Raw genomic sequence first — 19,932 nt, 5'->3', positions numbered from 1 at the left:
GGCCTTCAGATGGTGAGTGGCATATAGTTGGCAGCCAAAAGACATCTATTGAAGGAACATTAAAGGTGTAGTCAGATGGATATGTTTGATGGCCTGGGAGTCCCCAGAGAAGCCGGATTGAGAGAGAGAGAGAGAGAGAGAGAGAGAGAGAGAGAGAGAGAGAGAGAGATGGAGGAAATCCCGAGTGGACAAGGGCTCTGGCAGAGAGGATAGGACCAGGCATCTGGGCTTAGATGTCCTACCAAACAGCTTTCCCAGGTCAAGTACAGGAGGACCAGGCATCTGGGCTTAGATGTCCTACCAAACAGCTTTCCCAGGTCAAGTACAGGGCTGTGTTATGTCATTCCCACCCCAAAAAGAGCTCTGACGTGCACATTAAATAGGGCCCTCCAAGCCTATGATGGAAACGTTTGGAAAGATCTTATTCCCAGAGAGCTTCCATGAAGACCTCCAGGAACAAAGGCACTGGATACCAGACGTCTGCACCGTGAAGTATCTTCAACTCGGGACACTCAGGAGAGCACCCCAAGTTTGAAAAATAACTATTAAGGAGTACGGTTTATGTTTGCCATAAAAAACTGTCTGCGAGCCTCCCTGCCCATCCCCCGCCCCTGGATATAAAGCTGCCTAGAGAAGAGGGGGGCAGAGATGCTTTAGAAGAGTGGTGAGAAGTAAGGTACAGCCCTTCCCCCTGCCACCACCCCACCCTGAGGCCTTGTCCTACATGGGGGAAGGGGACTGGAAAGGAAGAATGACCGAGTGGTGTCTCCAAGAGGTTTGGAGATCTGATGAGCAGGTCCAATTGGAATTCTTCCCTCTGCCCCATCTCAGAGTTTTCTGAGCTGCAACCTCTACAGACATGCCCTACAAGACATGTATTATGGTTCTCACTTTCCAGACAAAAAGCTGAAGACTGAAAGTGCAATGGATGCTTGTTTGCCTGATAAATCGCCATCCCCATCTGACCTCCTATCTGTACTAGAACCCTGATTTTAGGTACCAGGAGGGCAGGGCTCAAGGGAGGCTGAGGCCCTCCTCCTGCCCAGGTAAGGGAACCTCGATTAGACGAAGGCAGCGGTCTAAATGCTGGCTGCACAGTAGAACCATCCAGTCCAGTTACATCAGCCTCAGTAGTTCCACTGCCCCCCAGTGATTCTCTTGGGCAGCAGAGCTTCACCCACCTAAACTACAAACAGTCATTTCCATTCTCACCAGCATGGAGGGGAAGTAGTCTGCGGTTTCTAGTAAGGCAGGATTCCTTTCTTTTCAAAACACAGGTATTGTGTTGATGAAACACGCTGTGCTGCCCCCTAGATGCGATGCCTGAACTGCGGACACCACCATAAGAACAGAAGCCAGTCCACTAAGGTTGGCAGAGAAAAAAAGGGGGGCGGGGGGGAAAGCTGGATACTTAAGATGTTATTGAACAAATGATTTACCCAACCCTGGAACTGCCCTCTCTCTGGACTTTCTATTTAAATGAGTTAATAAAAACTGATTTGGCCAGTTTCAGTTGGGTTTTTCATTACTTGCAGCTGAGAACGTCCTAAATGATACGATCATACGGAAAGTGGCAGAGCTGAAAGTTAAACCAAGTTTAATACAGAGGCAGCCAAGAGACGGTAAGAGTAAGGAGAGCCTAAGGGACAATGGGAGGGTATTTGGATCACATCCCTGGATGTCTAAGCAGTTTTCAACTAATGAAAGGTAGTTTGTTAAGATTATGATCTATTACCTTGATTTTTTTTTTCTTTCTTTTTCTTATTCATCAGAATCCTAACCTGAAAGTGCAGGGGAATATTATCTAGATAATTAATTGCCAGCTTCTGGTTTAAAAATCATAATAAAACTCCAGGTTTGAAGTTTGGAAATTTATCAAAATTAATAGCTAAAATAAGGGATATGGATTGTCTTGGATTTTAATTAAATCTCTACTAAATCTACTCTAACCAGTAACCTCAATGACTAATGAGTTTAACCAGTTTTTTCAACTGAATCGAGTCTCCAGTCCAGTAATTTTCCACTGAGGGCCCCCAAGCGAAACATTAGAAAGGCCATTTACTCTTTGGTCATTATAAAATAATCAAATCTCCAGTGAAAAGTAGTTGCCAGAAATACAAGTGTTTCTTGGCAGGTTCTCGTACCGTATCCCTTAAGGAGAGGTGGGTGTATGTTTCAGCTCACAAAGTTGGGATGGCTAGAAATTTCCACAGCAGTAGGGCGGGACTGCCTGAAGGTGGCGCTTGAGGGTGATACTAACTTCAGCAAGTGGAAAGAGAAAAGTCAAGGCTAGTCTTTCTTTTCTTGCGGATAAAGTTAATTTCCTTAAGTTAACGCACAGCATAAAACTTTGTGGCACAAAAAGAATAACAAAACTATAAAAGGTATAATTTGGAAGCTTTGTCAAGAGCCGTGATGATAAATGTTCTGAAGCACTAATGCTCAGTGACGAGTGTGTCTGAAGGAGGAACAATGCCTGCATTAGTATTCAGGCTCTGGAGACGAAAAAGCTTTTTGGTCTGCAATTACCAGTCTGCTATTCTTTAAAACACATCTACTTGATGCTTGCTATTTTTTCACACATAGTTTTCCCCTGATAGTTTCACATGTACTCGTACGTTCACATGAGTAATATATGCTTTTTACAGTTTGCAGGGCGTTGAAGTTGCTGCCGCAGGGAAAGGCTTTGGTCCTCACCTTGCAGTGGCTTTCCCTAACGCTGTGTTTGCGAAGTTCCCAAGTACCAAACACATTCATCTAGACAATAATGGAAGGCCACCAAGTTTGCATTTTCTGCCCAACTTCCCAAGCCTGCATCCTCATGTGTATGCCACTCATGTTTTTCCCTTTGAAACCCTATAAAAGGGTGTCCTCCCTGCAGAGTTAGCTGTTTCTGGAATAGGAGCTGCCAGCACTTTCTGTTATTAAGGCAGTAACAGACTTCCCAACTCCCTTCTGAGTTCCATGTCACCACCACCCAATGTTCCAGTACTTTCCCACCTTGGACTAAGACCAGCATGGAATGGATCTCCCAGGGTGCACCCCCCTGCTTTTAGAAGTTCCCAAACTCTGAGCTAAGGCTGTTATGGTCCTTGGCTTGTTCTCCTAAAGATCAGGTCAAACCTTCCCTGGATAGATGTGCACAGTGGGAGTACAGGGCACTTGAAGGGGTGTGAAGGGACATGACCTTGCAGTTGGGTGGTGAAGGAACTTGCATGCCATGCTGAAAAAACGTCACTATCCTGTGAGTGAAAGATTTTGCACAGAGTTTCAATGTGATCAGATCTACTTATTACTAAGAACGTTAGCCAGAATATTTCAAAAGTAATTGACTACTTTTAATTGATTTAGTTAACAAAACCCATGAGACAGGATAACACCACTATTGCCCCATTGTATGGATAAGGAAACCAAGGCAGAGAAGTTAAATGATGTGCTTAGGATCAGAGCTTGTCAGTGACAAAGCAAACTTTGTGTTGGGCATATGACTGTAATATATTGTATTACCTTTCCATTTGAAATCCTCCTTCTTCTCCATAAATCTCCTAATCAAATCCAGGGGTCAAGCAAGGCATGGAACACTCAACTCTCAGGTCCCCTGCAGCTGTGCCCTAAAATCAGCACCTGTGTGGATGCCCGATCTTCAGAAGTTGCCTGTCAGTGGCTGCAGTTCTCCAGGTCCTCACTAGAGGGAGTCTTAACATATTTGTTCTCAAATGCACTTGAATTTACCTAATGTTTATCAGGTTGCTTGATTCCCTTACAACAAATGACTGTAACAGCTTTTTTCTGGGGTGCTTAGCATTCGAAGGGCTTTTACATATTATCTCAGGTGGTCTTCATAACATTATCATTCCCGTCTTACAGATGAGGACACAGAGGTGCAAAGAAGGTGAGCAACTTTCCCCAAATAAATGACATGATAAATTATGCGTAAAGCACCATGAAAACACTGATGAGGAAACAATTGAATAGTCATAACTAATGTTTATTGAGCTCTGTATCATTACAAAGTATCAAGCCCTATACCAAATGCTTCAGAAAACTTTCTTTTATCCTTCACATCCGCTGGTCTGGAAATTACATCAGAAGCATGGACAGGTTCTACCATCAAGGAGCCTAAACACATTAAAGAAAGGCCTTATTTTTCAACAATCTCCTCTTTTGTCTCTTGTTCTGACCACTAATGTTTCCAATGCACTTTGAACACACCCAGTTTTCCCACGGCTTCCTGTAATGTCTTCTCACCTTAGTCTTAACAATAAGTCATATCTGGAATAACAGTTGTGCTACCCCTTGCTTCCCCTCAGAACCCCTAGCTATGCCACTGGGAATTATTGTTACAGTAATCCCTCCCTTATCCACCGTTTTGTTTTCCACAGTTTTAGTTACCTATGGTCAACGGTAGTCTGAAAATATTAAGTGGAAAATTCCAGAAATAAACAAGTCAAATTGTACACCGTTCTGAGTAGCCTGATGAAACCTCACACCATCCTGCTCCATCCCACCCAGCTCGTGAATCATCCCTGTATATGCTCTCTACCTGTTAGTCACTTAGTAGCCTTCTCAGCTATCAAATCAGTTATCACAGAGAGAGACCATATTCACAAAATTATTCTGTATGTATATTGTTATAATTGGTCTATCTTATTAGTAGTTATTGTTGTTAATCTCTTACTTTGGCTAATTTATAAATTAAACATTATCATAGGTATGGATGTATGGGGGAAAAGCATAGCATATAAAGGGTTTGGTACTTTCTGTGGTTTTAGGCATACACTGGGGGTCTTGGAACGTATCCCCCATGGATAAAGGGGGACGACTGTATTCCTAATTTGGAGAGGAGGGAACTGAAGCTCAAATAAACTAAATAACTTGTACAAGTTCATTCAGCTTACAAAGGAAGAATTCCAGAGTCTGGGGAGGGAGGTATAAACCTAATGTCCACCCCAGAGCAAACAAGGAAAGTTGGAGCATGGCAGCAAAGGAAACAGCCTGGACAAAAGTGTGAAAAATTGTGTTTGATTAAGAAGCCTGGATAGATGTGCACAGTGGGAGTACAGGGCACTTGAAGGGGTGTGAAGGGACATGACCTTGCAGTTGGGTGGTGAAGGAACTTGCATGCCATGCTGAAAAAACGTCACTATCCTGTGAGCGAAAGATTTTGCACAGAGTTTCAATGTGATCAGATCTACTTATTACTAAGAACGTTAGCCAGAATATTTCAAAAGTAATTGACTACTTTTAATTGATTTAGTTAACAAAACCCATGAGACAGGATAACACCACTATTGCCCCATTGTATGGATAAGGAAACCAAGGCAGAGAAGTTAAATGATGTGCTTAGGATCAGAGCTTGTCAGTGACAAAGCAAACCTTGTGCTCTAATCTTCCGACTTCTCCTGAGTTCTGTCCCTAACAGTGACCCAATGTTTGATTCCGAGAAAACTGTGACCCTGTGCTGAAAATACAAAGACAGCGGAACCCCACCTGCCCCCCATCACCTACTTATGCTACTACGTTGTCTCTGTGCATGCACTTCACAGTTTAGCAGAGAAGTTTCTGCCACCCTTAGTCTTTTCTGTGTTTGTAGGTGCAAATGCTTATTTGTACAACAAGAAAGAAAATTCAAAACATTTTTCACTCTGAGTTGACTTTTGCACTTTGCCGGTCCAGGTCAAAGCAAAAACAAAAAAGTAATCTTCAGCAAACTGAGTTTCAACAAGTTTAAAGCATTTCACTGAAGAAGATACACTTCAATTTGGCATTGAGCTCCTCAATAAGACCCTGAAAACCTGTAACACTGAGTAAATCCTTTGAAGAATTCTAAGAATCTTCTCACAGGAAAGGGTGGCTCAGGGGCCTCAGCTGTTCTCTCTGGGTTCTTTTGAGCTCGGAGTTTTGAAGTGTGGGTGGGGCTAAGAAAAGATGGTTTCTGGGAGAGGGAAGGTAGGAGGAGTGGTGATCAAGCCACAGAAGAATCAACCATGCAAAACCTTGGTTAGCCAAATATATCACTTCTGGGGACAGTGGCCCCTCCTTCATACATGGCTACATCCTAGCCCCACACACAGTAGAATAAACATATTTTGATGATGTTGATTATGGCTCTATATCACTAACTATGCAAAGAAGAAAGGATGAGGTACAGGGAAGGCAGCATTGAGAGACAAAATGAATCATTAGGAATACCAGTGATGCTAGGATCTGGGAGCTGGGATTCAGGGTACAGGAAAGAACATAGTGGCAGTCATATACACCTTCTGTGAAAGCCAGGAGTCTGGATACAGAAGGCCCAGAGTGAAATCCTGTTCATACCCCTCCAAGCTGCATGACTTTTGGCAAGTTATAGAACCTTCTGGAGCCCTCTTCTCTGTAAAATGGGGATCAAAGCCACGTTTACCTCACAGAGCATCCATGAGAATTGAGAGAGTAAACCATATAGAAGCACTTAGCCTGGTACCTGGCACCTACAAAGTATCCAATAAATGGGAGTAATTTTTAATTAAAAATTCAAGATTGTACTCCTTGAGTCCAAAAAGATCTGTCACCTCAGTGAACTTTGTCTCATAGTTATTTTCTTCCTTATGTCTAGAAATGGTATTTGCAAGGTCTCTATATATTTGTAATTCTTTGTTCCCCACCTTATCCACATTCAGTTAATCAGTTCCTCATGAACAAAGCAAACTTCTCAGCTTGCTATTGCCCTGCCTCCTTTTGCTCTCCTCATTGTTTAACTAAGTTTTGTTTCCTACTTTCTGAGAAATGTTCGCCTTAGTTTTCTCCTCCCCAGAGTCAGCAGCAGGGCACCACGGTTTCTGTCTCACTAAGCACATAATGGAGCATCCTAGGGAGATAATGGAATCTGGAAAGCAAGGGGCCACTTACAGGGAAGAGCCCAGAGTCTCCGGATAAAGGGTGACAGAGCAGAAACCCCACTAATGCACTCCTTCCATTACTGCTCTCCAATTTTTCCTGTTGCCCATTATTACATTCAATTAAGCTTTGCTCTTTAAAACCCTTTGTCTGCCCCCCAGTGTCATTTGCTTTCATCTGGCACAGCAGTCAGCAGCCAGTGCTGGCCCTGGCACTTCTCAGAAATCTCAAAGTTGGGGCCCAGATAATTTTTTAGAAACCTCCTTAGCACGGTTTTTTATCTTGAATGTTTTGAGCTTTGACAAAAGCTCCTTGAACATGGAGCCTGAAGAGGTAATGTACTAGAAGGAAGAAAAAGAAAAAAAAAAAAAGGTCTGTAGCTTTATTGTTTTCGGTAAATGAGTTTACTTTGCACCTAATTTAGGGTGGAGTTTTAAATTGTATTTGGTATTTTAACTCGTTTTGTCTAACAGGTCTGAAAAACCAGGTTATATCAAAAGCCCTTCCAGCAGCCTACTTGGGAAGGGGTAAAACTGGGGTGGGGTCAGAAATGATAGGACAACTACTCTGTGACATCCAGACATTCGTACTCTAGAGCATTTTTCTACTGAAATCTTAGGACAGTCTCATTTTCTAACATTCTGTTCCACTTCTCCATACTCTCACTTGCACCCCCACAAAAAGAATCGAAGTCCAAGTCCTTAGTTTTCTCTACATAATTTAAAAGGAACAGCTCCTGTAATATGCACATATTGCCACCAGATGGCAATAAAGGTCACAGTTCCATTGGTGTACTTTGTGCCAGATAACTTGCTGGGCATTAAAAATCAGTGGTGAATAAAAAGGAGAGTTCCAACATATGCCCCCACCCCCACCCCCTAAAAAAGTTTCAAATCTAGCAAGATGGACATGAAACAAAGTATTATAAATAGTTAAATTGCAATGCTGGAAGGAAGTGTCTGGAGACTAGTGCTAGGGGTGGGCAGAGACAGCAAAGTTCACCACATGCTCCATGGGCTTCTCCACATTCTCCAGCCACCTTGCAGTTAGGTGGGGCCTTGTAACTAGTTCAGGGCAATGAGATATGAGTGGAAATCACATGTAACACTTTAGAGTACAGAAGAGAACAGTGACTATAATTTCTCCATGCTTCTGTCTTTCTTTGCTGTGATAGCTGGTGACATGACAGATGGTAGAGCCTCTGTTGGCTGAACCCCTGAGTGACCACATGGAGCAGAGCCATCACTAACCCCCATCTTGCTTGACCGCAAACTTCCATCACTCATGTTGGATAGGTACCACAAATCTTTATTAAATTAAGCGGTAGAGACTTGGGGGTTAATGTGTTGCTGCAGCATAGCCTAGTTAATACCTCTGACTAAGGACTAATGTTCTAGTTGCAAAGATGGAACTAAGAGTGAGGTCTTTTTCCTCTAAGTGGGTTGGGCTTTGCACAAGAAGTATAGACTTGTGAGGATGGAGAAAACAAAAGCAAGTTGCATTGACTCCTCCAATTCTCCTGAGACCAGTGAGAAGAGAGGGAAGCCTCCCTAATAAAAGAGGTGAGATATGGTTACCATTTCTTACCACTGCATGTAGGACACTGAGCATACGATAACAGACCACAAAGGGATGATTGTCCCAGCAGGCCCAGGGGCAGGCCAGAGAAGGGCAGAAATCTAGGCTGCTGGTCTCTACAGGGCTAACTCCTAGACAGTTGTCTCAGGCTGGCCACAGAGATGGCTATAAGGTCTCTCTATTTACAACAGCCACAAACAAGGAGAGTCATCAGGGATTTAGTGGGGGGCTAACCAGGCACCAGTATCCCACCAGTCAGCTTTCTTTTCAGAATATATATATATATATATATATATATATATATATATATATATATCACTTATTCTGATATAATTTCACACTTACAGAAAAAAAAGAATAGTAGAAAGAACACCCATTTATCTTTTGCCCATATTCACTAGTCCATGTAAAAAGGGTTTCTAAAAACGAATTGAGCTCTCATAGCTTTAATATCTAACTCAAAACTTTGATATTAAATTCAAGTTCCATAAGCCAGTTTTATACAAGTATTTAAGATTTGCAAAATCTATAGAGTAACCTTAATATATAAGAGTTATTTCAAATTCCTGAAGAAAAAGTAATACCTCTTGGAAAAATAGGCAAAGGTCTTAAGTAGCCGTTTGACAAAAGAAGTGAAATTGACGAAAAAAATTACACAACACTTCAACCTCTCTAATAATTAAATATAAATTGGAACCTCATTTTCTACCTAGCAGACTGACAAAACTTTACACGAATGATAATACTTGTGTTGGAGACCATGTGAGGAAATGAACACTCTCACACAATAGTGCTGATTCTAGAAATTGATGCAACACTCTGATTGGCTTATCTGGCAAAAAAATTGGAAAAGTTTTTTAAATGCACTTACCTTTTAACATAGCAATTTTCATTGCTAGGAATTTATCTTCAGAAATAGGCATGTAAGTGTCCCTGACCCTTCCCTGAGAAGGGTATTCATCACCATTCTCAGAGAAAATATCAAAAGGTAGGGACTTTGGCTAAATAAATAATGGTGTTTCATACAAACACCATTACTGAATTCTAGGTTCTCTTCTTAACATTTTGTATATGCGTATATTAACACATCTAATCCTCCCAACAGGTAGGTACAACAATTACCATCAGTATTTTATAGATGATGAAACTTAAGTACTGAGAGGCTCACTACCGCATCCCACATCATAAAGCCAATAAGCGTGGAGCTAACATTGGTACCCGGGCAGTCTGGCCCCAGAGTCTGCCCTCTTACACATGTACCATCCAGTTTCTCATGTGGTACGTAAGCCTGTCTCTGCAGCCACTAAAATAACATAATAGATTTGTATTCACTATCATGGAAAAATGTGCGTAATGCAGGCATACTTTGGAGATACTGCAGGTTGGGTGCCAGACTAGCGCAATGAAGCAAGCATCACAATAAAGCAAGTCGTAATATTTTTACAGGTGGAGGGTCTTGCCTTCAATGTGTAAAAACCACATCTGTAAGACACAATGAAGCAAAGCACAATAAAACAAGGTATGTCTATATATATATAGACATATGTATGTCTATATATATATTAGTATATCTATATGTCATATATATCATAAACAGATGGTGAAAGATTATGTACAGTGTGAAACCATTTTTTAAAAAGGAGTTATGAACACGTTTATATAAGAATGTATAAAACATACTCTGCAATCAAAAGAGTAGCAATATTAGGATTTGGGGGGAACTTCTGCTCTTTTTTCTTCTCTTTATTTTCTGAGTTTTCTACAATGATTGTGTAATTCTTGTAATACAAAAATATGAGTGACTTCTCCCATTACACAATCCTGCTTTTTCTTCTTCCTTTCTTTGGATATTGGTCCCAGGGACACTCCCTAATAAACATCCTGTACGCTAAATTCTATCTCAGAGTCAGATTCCCACACAACTTAATCTGTGAAGGCTGGTGCCAAGAGTGGTCCAAGAAAGCAGGCAATAAAATGATGTTTAGGAGCTGGGTCACTCACCACCCCGCTGACAATGAGGACTCCATCCCTGGAGGGAGCTGGAGCACAGACAAATCTGATCCCGCTATTAAAACTTCCATGAGGTGAACTAGGATCATGCCTAGGAAGAAAGGACTGCAATAGCTGATGCTATGCATTTGGTATGAGAAAAGTATTGGGGAAAGAGTAACTTTGCTACACTCTGTCGAAACTCCAAAAAGAATATAGCTGAACAAAAGGCTGAGAGCAATTAATAGGCAATCGAAAGCCAAGTGATAAAGCCAGAGACTTTCCATGAAGGCAAATGAAGAGGGTTTCCTCACCTTCACAAAGAGGACAGGGAAAGTGGGGACCCTGGCCTCCATACTAAGTATACCCCAAACTCCAGTGAAGGTTAAAACTCTCAATCAAGGCAGGTCTGTTATGCCAAAGTCAGGAATTTGGTTGGGGAATATGAATGCTGACCCATGGGATGGAATATCTGGGCTTATTTCCCCCAAACTCTTGAATGACTTCCTAAGTCCTCCTTATAAACTCTCTGAGCCTGAAGAAATGATCCTCCTCTTCTATTAAGAGCTAGAACCACTCCCTTGCTTAAAGACAATGCAGAGGCCTCTACCTTCCCGGCTAGTCACTTGGTTTGTAACTAGGATTAAGTTGCAGCCTCACCCGGCTTGCAGACATGCTGAGCCTGATAAGGAAGAAAAGGGACTCCACCCCCAAAGGAGCTGCCAGACCTACCTAGCAAGTATACCTACGGGACTGGATTCTGAGGGGACTGAAGCAAGGAAACTAGAACATAATACTGAATAAGAGGAGGTTTAGTGATTTGAGAGTACTCTACTAAAATACGATTTTAACATCCTGACAAAGACCCCAAGAAATGGTACATACTTGCTACTAAGCCGTTTTCTAGATGTATGGAAAAACAATAGTCCCTGATAAGTGAGGGTGAAATGCCAGAATTACTGTGGTAGATGCTGGAGGAAAGGAGTGAAAGACTCAGAGAAGTGGGTGTGCTGTGGTAAATATCCGATGTTAAGCCAGAATACCCTCTGAATGATCATCTCCCACAGGAGAGCCATCAGTACACAGGTGAGAGGCACAGCAGCATAACTAAGAAGTTCAGTGCTGGCTCTCCTTTGTAGACCACTGGTGGTGGTAGGAAAGGCAATTATAGAACTAAGCTAACCTCTAGTGATAGAGATGGTAGGAACCCCACCCACCCCCAAAATAGAAGCCAGATAATGGTGCCTAACTGTCAGAAATCAGATGGATCTAATTATTATAATGAATGGCAAGATTGGGGTAACAGCAAAGGGCCTGGCTGAGACAATTATGGAAATGGTTAAGGGAACACAGTAGCCCTAGGGGCAAAACAGATGGGATTCAACAAAGGCACTCTTCAGCTTACCCTCAGAATAAACCAAAAATGGATGATCAAGAAGCTGAGGGCAATTGCCCCAGTAAAAATCCAAGATCCCTTGCCCAGTTACTGGGCCTAATCTAGGATTCAGATTTGGAGCCCCATGATGGAAGGAGGTGCTGGGTTCCCAGAAGGAAGGGCTTTCAGAAGAAAATCTACAAATGCCCAATTATTCATGAAAAGCTGCTATTATCACTTGTCATCAGAAAAATGAAAATTAAAACCATGATGAGATACCATTTCATATCCACTAAAATGACTATTACCCAAAAGACTGACATTACCAAATGCTAGCCAAAATGTGGGGCATTTGACTTGGGGATCAAAACTCAATCTCATAATGAGGTGGTAAACCAACCGCAGTCAAAACACGTGATTAGAGATTAATACTGCCCTTTCCCACATCCAAAGAATTGTGCAAATTGTTCATATTATAGATGCTTTCTTCCATGGCTTTTTTTTTCATTTATTTTAAAAATTTTACTCCCATCAAGAAGATATATAACCTCTGAAAACCTTTTGTGTGTAATCTTCTGGACTTTTTTCCATTTATCCAAGCTGTTTAGTAACCTATTTCTTTTTTTAGACTTATTTTTAGATTTAGAAGATAGTACAGAGCGTTCCCATATACCCCTCATTCAATTTTCCCTATTATTAACATTTTACATTAGTACAGCACATTTGTTATAATTAATGAACCAATATTTATACATTATTATGACTAACATTCATGTTTTATTCAGTTCTTCTTAGTTTTTCCCTAATGTCCTCATTCTGTTCCAGGATCTCATCCTGGAGACTACATTATATTTAGTTGCCATGTCTCCTTAGGCTCCTCTTGGCTGTGGCAGTTTCCTGGATTTTCCTTGTTTTTGATGACTTTGACAGTTTTGAGGAGTGTTGGTCAGGTATATCACAGGATACCTCCATATTGGAATCTGTCTGATATTTTCCTCATGGTAAGGCTGAGGTTATAAGGCTTCCTTGACTTTTTTATCCTGTTTTGAGTAACTTCAAAAATGGTCCCAATTATTCACTGAAGAGAGAGTTTCTATCTTTGGAAAACCCCAGTTTCTTGCTGCTTTAGTAGCTGAATTAATTCTGAGTAGAGTCAGAAATAGTAGAAGGAAAAGTTTTGGAATATTTGCTTTTAAAAAAGACCTACTCTTTACACTGCAGTACCTGTAAAGAACCCTAGCAATTACTGCTAGCTTTTATTTGATTAGCATTTGTTTGAGTGGAATGGTACTGCTTTCCCCATTGCGAGGGCACATAAGTCTTATTTCAGCTGAATAAAGATGTTCTGCTAATCACTTTATAATCCTTGTCTTTTCATACAATATCAAGGAGCAATTAGTTTTTGTGCAGGTAATTGGCATTAAAATATTACGTGTGCTTGAGATTTTGTTGTTTTTCCTTCTTTTAATATATAGCTGCAGAATCACATGATGGAGAAGGCAAATCTTTGCATGTTTAATTGACTAACAATAGAAAAGCTGGCAGCTGCTCTTCTTGATATACATTTGTGGCCCTTCTGTTGTCTTATAAATACCTCAAGCTAAACAAATGAAAATAAATGTTTTTGAGGAAAACTGGTTTGCTGTAGGAAAAATATCTGATTTTTTTTTAATATGGAGGTATAACTACATACAGTAAAATACACAGATCAGTGATCAATTGGATGGGTTTGGACAACTCACCCATTACCTACTATCCCAAACAAAACAAGGAATATTGGCATCATCCCAGAAAGGTCCCTTGTGCCTCTTTCCAATAAATTCACTCTTTCTCCTCCTTAGAGAAATCACTATTGATTTCCATCACTGATTTGTTTTACTCACCCTTAGACTTTGTATAAATGAAATCATACTGTTTGCATGATCTTCTGTGTCTAGCTTCTTTCATTGAACATATTTTGAGATTAACTAGCCAGAATAGCAATTTAATCCCCAGTTCAGGACAACTCTCTTTAGGTGGGACACTGACAACCTAGAGTGTCTCCAGAAGAAGAATATGGAAGTCAGTTAAGACTGAGGAGCAGCTGAGAGAATTCAGACCTAAAAAACAGACTTTTATGAGAAAGAATAGAGAAGAAAAAAGGGGACAAGAAAATGGTCACACAATATTAGATGGGTTGTCATTTGAAAGAGGAAATAGATTTTGTGTGTGTTTTTCCAGAATTGGAAATTACTGGGAGACAGTTATCAGCTCTATGTATGGAAGAGCATCTTTAACAAGATTATTGGGGCACCTGGAACAATAGTTGAGTTTCTCATCACAGAGATTGTTCAAGAAAGCTAATAGCTTTTGATTATGGATGCTATTAAAGCAAATCCTCATTAGGTGGGAGAGGACATTGTCCTATGGCTTGTAGTTTTTTTTAGTCAAAACTGGGCTTTACCTCCACTTTATACTAGTTGGTTGGTGTGATTTGTTATCTTGTACATTTCACACTGGCAATGAGGTCATAGGGTTTTCACTCCAAGTATCTCAGTACCAGGTGCTGCCATGAAGACTTATTAAGGCTGAGTAGTCAGGACCCAGCATGGATTTTGTGTTCTTACTTTCAAAGCATTCTTTGTAAGAGAGAGTCCTTCTCTGCCTTGTTCCCCAAGGACCCTGCCAGAGAGCCACAGGCAGTGTGAGGTCTTCATCCCTAACAAATGAACATGGTATCCACAAGGGCAAATGCTACCGAAGGGTTTGCCTTATTTTTCTTCAAATTCCAGCTTGCAACTAAAATAAAAAATCAGAGCTCTGCAAATCTTTTGCAAGATGCCCTCAGTGAGTTGGATAAATACAAAAGAGGAAGTGATGAGAGGAAAGGAAATGTTTATGAGAAGGTGGTTGTCCTTCAGGTAGCTGAAAGGTCTCTCTAATCTGTCTACAACATCGCACACACCTATCTTCCCGCATCTCCCAGACCACTGCAAGTTAGCTGACGTCCAGCAACCTGCATTACTTATCTGAATGCAGGCTCCAACCCCAGGCAACTGTCCTCAGAAGAAAAGAAAGCAGAGGAGATAAGTTGATCATCATTATTAGACCCCAGGTTGGCCACTTATCACCTTCTACAAATCTCAATTTTAGCAAGCAGCTTCATTGTTCTTGCAGTCTGTTCTTTGCATTTGCCTTCCCTCGCTACTCTTAAGGTCCTATCCATCAGAAAAATATTTTAATATCATGCATGGAACAGCCCCTCCTTTCTTTTTTAAAACCACCATCTCTGAGAAGCCTGCCAGTGAATCTCACCCACTTGCTTCACTCCCTGACTCCACCTCTCAGTTTGTAAACAATCAGGGTATGCTCATGTCACCTCCTTTGCACAGTGCCTCAGAAACACAACAATGTCATTTTTAGAGATATACGTGTTGTTTCATAATACCGAAGCAACAAAAATCTCCTTTTTTTTTTTTTCAATCTACAGACATTTGACAATGTGAGCTTTGGGATGGAAGCAGAAAGGCCACCCACATTGCAGCCCTAAGTTGTTCACTGACAGAGTACATTTCCAATGCCTTGTTCAAGGAGGCTTGGTCGATGGTGGCTCTCTTAGCCAAGAAATATCTGATTCTGGTAGAGTGGCTCCTTCCTCCCATGACATTTGCATAAGGCTCTACCCCAGCCGCACACCTTGAGGAGAGCTGATGGGCAGGATAGGGCTAAATAAGCATTCAGAGGGGCGTGCAAAATAGCTAAAGCATCCTTGGCTTTTCAGAGCTGAGTCTGCTTTCGGAGACCATCTATCTATCTGACCCATTCACTCTGAAAGGGAAGTGGCTTATTCAATGCTTCTTTGTTGAGGGGCAGAGCTAGGGCAGGAACCCTCATTTCCCAATTTGTGCATAGCTTGCCTTGTGCAAGGAGTTAAACAGGGAAAAACAAAGGTTATGGTCTCAGTGGGAAACTGATGTAACACCCAAAAAATTGGAATTGACTTGGTCAATTACTACAGTCTGACATTGACTCCCTGAAGCCAGTTTCCTCAACTGTGAAATGCGGCATTAATACCTCACTTACAGCTTCTGTAAAGGATGAAAGGGCATCCTTAAAGGATGTAAATGGACTACTGTTTATTGACATTTTACTACATAAAGATTTTTGTGCCTTTTGTAGTCATGTAGCCAGCCTCTGGCATTCATTCCAGGTTTAATGTCACCCCCAAACATACCAAAATTGCCTCAGATATGGAAATATGAAGCTTAGCTACTCTGCAAAATTAAAATTCTCTTTAAAGTGAATAATTTTTACGTTATTTTTCTAGATTGTCCAAGCCAGAGTCAAAGTTAGAGGAAATTTTCCAAAGCATTTCGTGGCTCTTAACTGCTGAAACATCTGGAGTTTGGTTTTCACCTTGGAAGAAGATATGGCCTTGTAATTTTACACTTTACAGGGCATCAAATACATGGGTATGTTGGCTAGAGGTAGCGCACATGAAAAAAACAATCCTGATTGAGTGATTCCTGGATGGAGACTTCTCCTCTCTGAGCATCTCTTGCTTTCATTTCCAAATTCACTTGTAGAGCATAAAGACCCTGCCAGCATGGAGAGGGGGTGTTTGAGACAGAGAAAAACACTGTGCTTTGTTGGTAGGAGATGGGAAACAGTGGGAGTCTGGGGGTTCTATAGTCATCCTTTGGGTATGGGGAATGGCCTGGAGCCTGGCCTTTGGGACACTCCCATTCCAGTGACTGAGAGACAGGAGGCGTGGAGGAGCTGAGGCCAATAGTGAATGACCTAATATACCATCAGACAAAGCCAAATAGTTGGGCCTGCTCTCCCTCGTGTCCTCTCCCCCATTAAGCCCACCACAATGTCCTCAAGCTGTAGCCTGTCCTCTTATGACTTCCCCTTCAAGCTGCCTTGGTGTTCTTCATAACCTGATTTCACTTCTAAAAAACATGTTGTGGGGGAGGAAACACCAAGAAAAATCTGCTCCAGCTCTGTATCACCATCCCATCCCACTCCAGATGGTTCTAGTTGCAAAAGTTTACATTCTGGGCTTTCAGATATGTTTATATTCTGCTTTGAAAGGCTACTGTGCTTCACATCCCCTCTATCCCTAGCCCTTCAGAAATACCCCACTGTCCACTCGTGGGGACCCTGTATTTGTGCTGCTCTCTCAAGTAGAGGGCTATTGACTTTGTCTCAGCATCCTGCATACATTATTGCTTTTTAATCCTGACCCTAAGAAGAATGTACTATTATCCTAATTTGGGGATGGGTAAACAGAAACTTTAGATAGAAGATGACTTTTTCAATACAGAAATAGGATTCTCACCATATTTGTCTCCATAATGTTGCTCGTTCTATAATATTTTCTCCATAAACAGAATCCTCAATGAAAAGGAATTTTTTTTCCTTTCTATCTTAACAAAATAAATTGATGCCATCGATTTGTTTTTTTAAAGCAATGCAATGACATTCTTGGCTGTCTATCCAAAAATCTATTGCCATCTTCCTCCTTCCTTATGTAACTCCAAATTTGTTTCTTATGCCACATAGCCGACATCTCTGAGGAAAGCTGACCCCAGGATGGGACAGACAAATATCAGAATTATCTCATACCTCTTGTCAGTGATTAGTTCAGAAATGGACACGTGACCCAATTCTGGCCAATAAGACATGAGGAGAGATTTGATGGGGTCTTCTAAAAACTTTTGTTTTTAAAAAAGAACCACATAGAGTGGTTCTCTCTCCCATTGAATGTAAACAAGGAAGCAAACAGCCACAATTATTACTGGCAACCGTCCTGCCATAAGAAGAAGAGTTTAGAATGAAGACAATTACTGTGAATGTCACAAGAGAGACATAAAAATAAAAAGCCATCACTTAATGATATCACCAACCCTGAAGGCAAAATTCCACCTCTGGACTTCCTGTCTAATAAGCAAATACATTTTCACATGATATGAACAGATTTTACTTAGTTTTCTATTCTCTACTGAAAGCATCTTTAAGTGATGCTGGCATCTGTCACATCTCCTGTATTCACATAACTGTGCCCTCATCATTCACATCTTGAATGATGGTTAAAAAGTACCACAAAACCCTTAGTCAACAAACAAAAGTCAGGTTTGGATATGGCAAGTTTTGTGTGGTGCGTAAAGGATGGCCACAAGTGCTTCGTCTTTGGGAGGCCATAGAGAGATGAAGTCTATTTTCCCTTTCCTGGAGTCTGAGCTGGCCATGTGACCTATTGTGACCAACAATAACAGTGTGTTGTGACCAACAAAAACAGTGGAAGTGATGCTGGGTACCTTCTGAGGCTGGGCCTTAAGAGATGTGCAGCTTGCCACATGCCACTTGAAACACTCTGCCTTAGACCTCAGCCACCCTGTGAGACTTCCACCTATCCTGTGACCATCATGCTATGAAGAGGCCAAGAGGGAGACAGACCCTGGGAAGTAGCACACTGAGGTGCCAGACATGTGATAAAAGCTTCTCAGATGCAGCCCAGTAAATACCAGCAGATGCCATAAAGAACTAAAGAACTGCACAGCTGAACCCTACCCAAATTCATGACTCACAAACAAAATGCTTGGTGTGTTAAGCCACTAAATTTTGAAATGGTTTTTCTCTTCAGTAGAAAACTGAGACAAGAGGAAAATATAGAAACTCTTTTTTCACAAGCGTCAGTAACAGAAACAAAAAGCTTTCTGCTGAACCCTCATTTATCTAGAAATTTTATTTGTCAGGACAATCTATTCCCAAGTGCCTCAGCTAATCCTAGTTTTAGGAATGTGTGCCCATATGATAAGATGTGCACATGTAGCCTGTGAGAAAGGCCGATATGCTTCTACCTTGTTCTTTCCTTCCAGTTCTTCTCCATCCTAATCGGGTCTTGGGTTCTCACCAAAGTTTTCAAAAGACTAAACAAAATGTGTAATAGAATGATAGATAATGAAGGGAAGGCCATTTTCTTGATCTCATCTGCATTCTCAGTCTTCACACGCACACATACGCATACACACACATCCCCCAAGTGAAAGTTCTGATCAGTTCCTACCTAGTCACTGTGCTTACTTGGCAGAACAGCAATTTTTCAAGCTTTTGTGCCATAAAAAGTCATTAGAATTTGAATTAGCCACCAGTTTCTTTTTAAGCTGAACTGACATTTTGAGTTAAATTTATTTTAACTAGGGAATTATGACAGAAAAGGAATACTTCTAATTAAATAAGTATTAGTCTCAAACAGTGTGAATAATGACCCGTTGGAAGTTTCTCAGTCCCCTAATAGCTAATTAACAGCTCATAACTGGGTTCCCTTTGTGTCCCAAGACAAGTGTGAAAAGGAAGCCTTGACTGATTAATGAGATTGGATCAAACCGGATTAAAAATGAAAATTGGCTTTATGGACTCCAGACCTGCAAACCCAGTCCTTGTGAAAAGAGGAGATTATTTTTAAGGCATCGTGGGCAATCACTGTGGGAACAGACAGTGCACAGCCAAAGTCATTGATCTGTCAGTACCCTCCAGGTGACCCGTTTCACAGCAGGCTGGACAGCAGACAAGACAGCCAGCTGTGAGGAAAATGGCCTCACCATTCCTTGTCATGGTGTCTACGGGTGTTTGAGAGGGAAAGCCAAATAGCCTTTGTAAAGACTTGCTCTCCCTTTGTCATGCTTTCATTTCAGATATATATTAAGGCAGATAGAGAGCAAATTAGGAGCCAATAAATACCAAGGTCCATCCCTGTGATTCCATATCAGAATGTGTTAGAAACTGTTCTCCCTCTCTCAGAGCCGAAGACCAGCTCTTCATTATTAAATGAGTTTGTGCTTGGCTTTCCTGAGGCGATAGTAAGCCTGTACCATGCCACCTCCCACATAACACTTCCTCTGGCACTTACCAGAAAGTGTTTTTGCATAGGCTGTCATGGACTCTGGAAAATATGCTGCATGTATTTTCAGAAGCTTTTGTCTGCTGGAGAGAACCATATCCTTTGCATGGAGCTGATAGTTGTGGTCACACAGGCTAAGCCCTACGCAGGCCTCTGCTTTTACCACCACCAACCCTCAGAAACTCTAAAATAGTACATCGAGCCAATATTAATTGCCCAATAGAATTCC

General features: G+C 41.3%; 1 long non-coding RNA gene across 1 annotated transcript in view; it reads left to right on the top strand.

The window, feature by feature from the left end:
- Nucleotides 1-1,501: 1,501 nt before the first annotated feature.
- The window catches only part of LOC308497455, a 56,444-nt gene continuing 38,013 nt past the window's right edge, over nt 1,502-19,932 (top strand). Inside the window, exon 1 of the long non-coding RNA XR_013993330.1 lies at nt 1,502-1,622. This is a non-coding gene — a long non-coding RNA (uncharacterized lncRNA). The remainder of the gene's footprint in view (nt 1,623-19,932) is intronic.

The sequence above is a fragment of the Rhinolophus hipposideros genome (assembly GCF_964194185.1).
Source record: "Rhinolophus hipposideros genome assembly, chromosome: 5".
NCBI classification, from domain to species: Eukaryota; Metazoa; Chordata; class Mammalia; order Chiroptera; family Rhinolophidae; genus Rhinolophus; species Rhinolophus hipposideros.
Note: the sequence above shows the minus strand (reverse complement) of the source record. Positions and strands in the feature narration are given on the sequence as shown.